Here is a 6,766-nt window from a genome sequence, read left to right on the forward strand (position 1 = left end):
GTAACATTCGGTAGTCTGAAGGAATTTCCACCCCACATGCCTAGCTACATCTTATGGGGAAACACATATGAGAGACAAAGTTATCGAACACCCGCTACGGAAGCGGTGCATAGTTTCGCCATTGTGTATTCTGAGTGTAGCCAAGAGAAAATGAGGGGACAGAGAGGGAGGCTCAAGGCGTTGGCCGGGATATGTTATGTCCACGAAAGTTATTTTTAGACGAGCGGAAGTCTTTGTTCTAGCGGAAGTCTGTCTTCTGAGACGTCCGCATGCAGTCTTGCCTCGCTCTCAGGTTCTTAGTCAAAAGAGAAAATGTTGGCGAACGGGGAAGGCTGATGAATATATATTTTATTTCAAACATCGGACCGAGGTTAGCCTGCACGCGGACGTCTCGGAAGACTTCCGCTCGTCTAAAAGTAACTTTCGTGGACTTGACATATCCCAAGGGCTGGACCGGGAGCCTCCTTCTCTGTCCCCTCATTTTCTCTTGGTGTAGCCAAGTGGAGGGATAGACGATTAGCAATTACAGAGCCGATAAATGGTTTGTTCGATACGGCGCCTTTCTTAATGGTGGAACGGAAGAGATAGCAGTCTCTAAGGAAGAGGTCCGGCCCAGCTGGTGGGATGACCCTCCCAATCGCATCAAACAACTTCGCGATGGCAGTGCTTAAGACTTTAAGTTCGTCCGCAAAGGAATAGAGGGGCTTGATCTAGGATAAAAAAGGATGGAAAAAAAAAAGGAACGACGATCTATGCGAAGGTAGACCCCAAACAAAAAGAATATAGGAAAAGAAAAGGGAAGGCAACACCCGCCAGCCTGACCGGACCAGGAACCCGTCCTGACACAGGTTATAGGGAGTGGTTTAGAATCCTTCTGGTACGGCATGGAGCGGGAGGGGAAAGAAGTAAGTCCCACTACAAATAAAATAATAATAATAATAAAGAAAAATAAAAAGAAGCGAATAAAAACCAGGACGATACCAGTTGCATGAAAAACATTTAAATAACGCTACATATTAACAAAATCTGGGTGTAACTCTCCTAATTTTGTTTACAGTGGCCGGAACGGCCCCTAGATCGAGAGTTAAATTACAAGACCTTGCAAAGGGGCCTCGCTTGCCACAAGAGAAGCACACAGGGGGCTGGTGATGTGGATACAGATAAAATCGTGGCCTTTCACCTCTAGGCAGTTATCGGGGCAGCGGTCGCTTGAGACCAAACTCTTTCTCAGGTCGAACACACGACCAAACTCTTTCTCAGGTCGAACACACGACCAAACTCTTTCTCAGGTCGAACACACGAAGGGGGCAAAGCGAACGGAATAGCAAAAACGAAACAACTACAGACACAAACGAGCGGGGCGAGACCACAGTGACACATAAATGGCAAAACTTGGCGAAGCACGCGATAGGCATGTAAACTAAGGACCCGGGCCATGAGAGTGAAAATATAACCTCGCCAACATGAGCTTGGGCAGCCGCGGCGCCCGGTGGCGCTTGAGGTTGTTGTGCTGCGGCTGTCCTTGTCCTGGCCCCTGAACTTGTATACGGTTAGCCAAAGCTTCAGCATTAGGTTCGGCGACGCGAGAACCAAAGTTCAAAGCAAAAAATTCCACACTGGCCCAGAACGGCGTAACTTGGCGAAAGAGACCGAAAACCAGAGAAGGTTTGCATAAATAGGCAAATGAGTTCCCTGGGGACTTGAATAGCATTGACTCCTAAACCCTGAGGTGTTACAAATCCGTGGCTATTTTGACAGTGAAAATAGGAGCTGAATTTTAATTGTAATGATTTATTTTATCTTCACTCTTTAATTGCAAAAATATCTTCCCAAATCGAGGACTACAAAATCTCTTGGTTCTTGTCAAAGAAGCAGGCGTATGATCAGGGTCCATACGAAATTGCACCATAGCGCTTTGTAAAATGATGATTTGAGGGACACAGAACTTTTCTTGTAAATTTATCGCTTTGAAGTTATCTCGTAAATTTATCACTTTGATAAGCCAGGGAAAATGAACAGGCCTTTCCTTAATAAACCGGATGATAATTCAATATTTTTACTCACTTTCACTGGCATATAGCTCAATTGCATCATGAATCATACGGGAAAATGACACTGATTGCTGAATTCACTTCAAGATTACCAAAAGATCAATTAAACAGAGAGTTGTTACTAATTATTTTTTTTCAATTTCCTTTCAAGTGTGCTAGCTATATTCTTTGACCACACACACCGGCGAAAGTGATGATTTGGGGGACACAGAACTATTCTTGTAAATTTATCGCTTTGATAAGTCAGGGAAAATGAACAGGCCTTTCCCTAATAAACCGGATGATGATTCAATATTTTTACTCACTTTCACTCCTAATGTTCCTGCTTCCGTTAACTTGCAGACAACCTTAATTTAACAGCATGGAGCGTTCAGAAAGAACAAAAGCCTAAGAACGCGAGATGGGATAGGCGACATGGATCAATGCAGTGGAAGAGTCCACACGCCGGCTTACGACTAAAAATAAATTAGACACTTTCCCACGCGAGATGCAAGTTCCCTTTCCCAAATAAGACTCTACAACTAGTAGTAGCTATCGCTAAGTGCCAACGAAACAGTCAATATAATACATAGTTTACAGATTCGTATCAGACAGTTCCAAAACATCCAACAGTAGTTGTAATCTATTTATTCGAAAGTACTGCAACTCAACTTATCTAGTTAACAATAATATAATAATAGAAATTGCACACTTTGTATCTCCAACAACAATGTAGATGTCAACGTGTTTTTCAATAATATGGAAAGTACTGCTGTAATTTTTGAACGGCCGTAATTTTAACAGGAATATACAATAATTCAGTTGAATAAAATCAGTGCCATGTAAAAAATCGCCAAAGCGTTTTCAGACTTTTCAGCGTGTATGGAGCATGCAACGGGCCAGTCAAACTCTCTCGCACATGAAAGTTGTCAGCCATGAATTACAAGTCAAATTGGTCGCTTAATTTTGTACTTTGCAGACAACATATTTTCTTTCAAAATAAAATTAAATTGTTCACGACTCAATGGTTACAAAACGAAAACCAAAGTGCTCTACTAGCCGGCCGAAATCCGAAATTGATAACACCGGCCGATAAGAACACGTATGCCGGTTTAGTTTTGAGCTCGTTTAATCAATATAGAACACGATGGTTCGAAAATAAATATTAAAGAACACTCAGCTGATAGCTGCCGATGCAACTATTACTTTGTAAATTTTAACCTGCTTTATCAAAGCAAGTGTACACAACACAATGGTTTGGGAAATGGGAAAAATGTGTTTTCACTCACCTTCGAGGACCTCCGAGCACAAGATCATCAATAGTAGCACGCGTGATGCAAATTTGTCTAATGACATCACTCATCAAAACACGGGCTTTCATTGGTCTCTACTAAAATCTCCAGGGAATCTTACATCACACTACGTAGCCTTAAATTACACTTTTCACACAACGATCGAGGATTTTTCTGCCTGCTGCAATACTTCGCGCGGCATTAAGCTGGCCGCGTTGCAAGCCTCGCGTATTCTCTCGGCTTGCTCGTTGGCAATCACGCTAAAATTTTGCTGTTTACTTTCTATCGCTGATGTACTCTTAGCTCAAATCAATAAACGAGCCACCTTGAAAAACATGACGAGAGGAATAAATACATGAAAACACACGATTTGAATGACACTTACTCTATTCCTGATTTTAGTAAATTCTCGCATTAAAAGACATGAAAAAGTACTTTAAAAAGAAGCAATTAAGGACGATGCCTACTATTGTTATCACGCATACGTTATGCGCATCTCCAGATACTCTGATTTCCTATCGCCGATGCTTACTAATACAAGGATATTTTTGCGCGGTTTAAAAGTATCGAGAGAAAGTAGATCTTAGTAAGTACTCTTGGTATACAAAAAGAAAATTGGTGGTAACTATGCATTTTTGAGAGACAATTAAGTTTGAATTTTGAGAAGGAACGCCATACATTGCTTTGTATTTGAAAGCTTTTTACAAATATTATTCATGAATTATCTTTGAAAAATGCGTGGTTACCCGCAATATTATTTTTGGATTTCAATAACACCTGTTAAGATCTACGTTTCCTGCATAATCACACACCGAGGCAAAAATATCTTTAACAAGACGCTTTTTTAAGCGTTTACTCGGAATACCATGTGCCGCAGAAGTAGGATGATACATTTTGGAAAAGTAGTTTTTGTGACTACTACGCATGCGCGTAGTCACTATTGCCATCGCGTTAGTTTTCCGAAAATGACTATGTAACACTAGAATACACTTTGGAGCCAATCTGCATACAAAGAATACCAAAGTTCGGACTCTGCAAACAGTACAATGATTCGCCGATAGTTCGCGAGGACGAACAAAATATTGGGGTGCCCCGTGTTCACAGATGATGATCTGTGAAGAATACCGTTCTGTAATTTGAGGTGAAATTTTAATTCTTAGAGCAGTTACTTCTCGTAGCTTTCGTATTTTGTTTCTAACCGAGACCGTTTGTGCGTTTAATGAAGAAGCTGAAGGAACGCAAAAGCCCTTAAAGGAAAAACATTTATAGCAATATTGATCCCATTTTAGAGATAAACAAAGCTTTGAAGTAGCACGTAATTGTCAAACTATACATGGTTTCGCAGTGAGATCATCATATTAGCAAGGTCTTCTGAATTGTTATCTATAGGAGGTTAAATATGCCCGAGAAATAAATGTTTTTCCAAGTTTCCAGTTCCGTGACGTCTTTCGTTTCAAAAATACAGTATTTTGAACTTCCTATTTTAAATTGTCACATTAAGCAGTTTACGTGACACCGTGGTACCAAGCTATTTGATTGAAAAAATGTCTATCACTATGAGTCTCAGCAGTTTGAGCCTTTCAAGTACATTAGGAGATGTGTTCATACATATGTATTTTATTTCATGAACGAAAAGTAAGCGCTTTCATGGCAAAGTGAAGTCCAGATGTTGGAGCACTTTGATCCAACTACATAAAACTCGGTTGTAAAGTTGTGTGAAACGCTTCGACAAATAGCTCAGAAACGATGTACCCCACAGATCTAGGAATTGGAGAGGTGGTTTCTAAGTTTGTTTCCGGCAACATTCCTAGTTATTGGCCTTTTTCATTGAACGTTTCGAATTTATTTTTTTGTTGTGTGACAGTGAATATGATCCATTGCAGGTCACTGGTGAGTTTTTCAATGGTCGAGAAAAAATCGATATGAAAGCTGTGGTGAATCAATTCCCACAATTCAGCCACCCCTATTCACATAACAGAACATTTTACTTCTTTTCCCCTTGTCCATCTCCGCAGTAGTCACATGCGCCTCTCGAGCACCTATTTTTTAATTTGCCAAGTACGAAACAAAACAAGTAAATGTTTCTGCAGACAGTTGCTCATTCGAATTCATAACAACGCAGATAATGTACCAGTGAAAATCGTTTAATGTTTACAATCGCAAATAAATTCAACAGGTGACATAGCTATAGGGGTAGTACGTCTTGGAACAGGTTGTTGGAATGGAATGTCTATTTTTGCGGGATCAAGTATGTAGCGTGACATCAGATAAACTGGTTTCACGTGAAAGAAGCCCGCGAGGCAAAGGCGGGTGAATCACAGTGTAGCAATATAGACAACGAGTGAAAAACTATTCTTGTAATTAATATACTTTTGTTTAGGTAAGTGAAAACCGGTATCCAGCTGCAAAGTTTCCAAATTAACAGAGTTGTGAATAACGCGGCCGGTGACCTCCAGCTCCAGATAGCTAACATGCAGATCAAGAAACTGTAGCAATTAATTAAAAGAAAAAAAAATGACATCGGCGGATGATGTTCGTACAAAGAACAGCTGCGTCAGAAAGAAACCAATAATTTTCGGCCATTTATAACATACCGTTGCTGGAAGTTCTGTACTTTCGATTTCGTCATGTTGTCAACAGGCAAGATTAGAGGAAATATCTTATTCATAACATTTCCAGAAGGCTGAATTCAGCATATTCACGTTTTAGCGTCATTTGCCATCTCGTGGAAGATGCGCTTTCAATCAACAAACGAAATTAAAGGAGTCACACTGAAGCCCCAACGTAGAACCCATCATTTGGTTGTTGCACTGCAAGTTATAAACTGCGATTTTCATGGAATTCTCTAAGACGTGAGTCTGTTTCAAGTCTCTCGATATCGGAAATCTTCTCCTTCGCGGCCGTGTCCATTTGTTATTGATGAAGTTGTTTGGTCACAGAGGGAGGTCAAATTTATTGTTCAGAAGGGTGTAGTATATTGCTTTTTAGCCAATGAAATCAGCGCCTCGTAATTCTATTGTCTTTTTGCTGCACAGAAAACTAAATTCTTCCCAGAATATAACTCGGATACCTTTCAGGTATTCCGAGTAATTAGTAGGCACCGTCCTTAAAGTAATAAACATTTTACCAGTTACCGGATGTCATAGGCAACTCAACAGTTCTGTTCTTTTTATTTCCTTCTTTCTTTTTTATGGCTTTGCCCCCCAGGGCAAACATGCAAGCCCTTGTATGCACCGAGCTCGACTACTATCGTGCTTGGTATGTTATGGAGCTCGATATAGTCATTCTCTTCGCGGTGCCACCATTACTTTTTCTTTATCTGGGAATTTTGCCCAGACACCTTCTCATTTGCAGTGGAGGGAATAAACCTTTTTGCAGATACGGCGGCCATTTTGAATTCTATTGTTTCAAATAGCTATTACGGGATGCCCAGGGGGCCTGAGC

At 40.6% G+C, this 6,766-nt stretch overlaps 1 protein-coding gene across 1 annotated transcript in view; it reads right to left on the minus strand.

Moving 5' to 3' along the window:
- Positions 1 to 2,387, minus strand: part of LOC138018385 (adenosine receptor A3-like) — a 75,794-nt gene extending 73,407 nt beyond the window's left edge. Inside the window, exon 1 of the mRNA XM_068865000.1 lies at positions 2,357 to 2,387. The gene's annotated coding sequence lies outside the window, so the exon portion shown is untranslated. The remainder of the gene's footprint in view (positions 1 to 2,356) is intronic.
- Between the last annotated feature and the right edge of the window lie 4,379 nt (positions 2,388 to 6,766).

The sequence above is a fragment of the Montipora capricornis genome, chromosome 10 (assembly GCF_036669925.1).
Source record: "Montipora capricornis isolate CH-2021 chromosome 10, ASM3666992v2, whole genome shotgun sequence".
Classification (NCBI taxonomy): Eukaryota; Metazoa; Cnidaria; class Anthozoa; order Scleractinia; family Acroporidae; genus Montipora; species Montipora capricornis.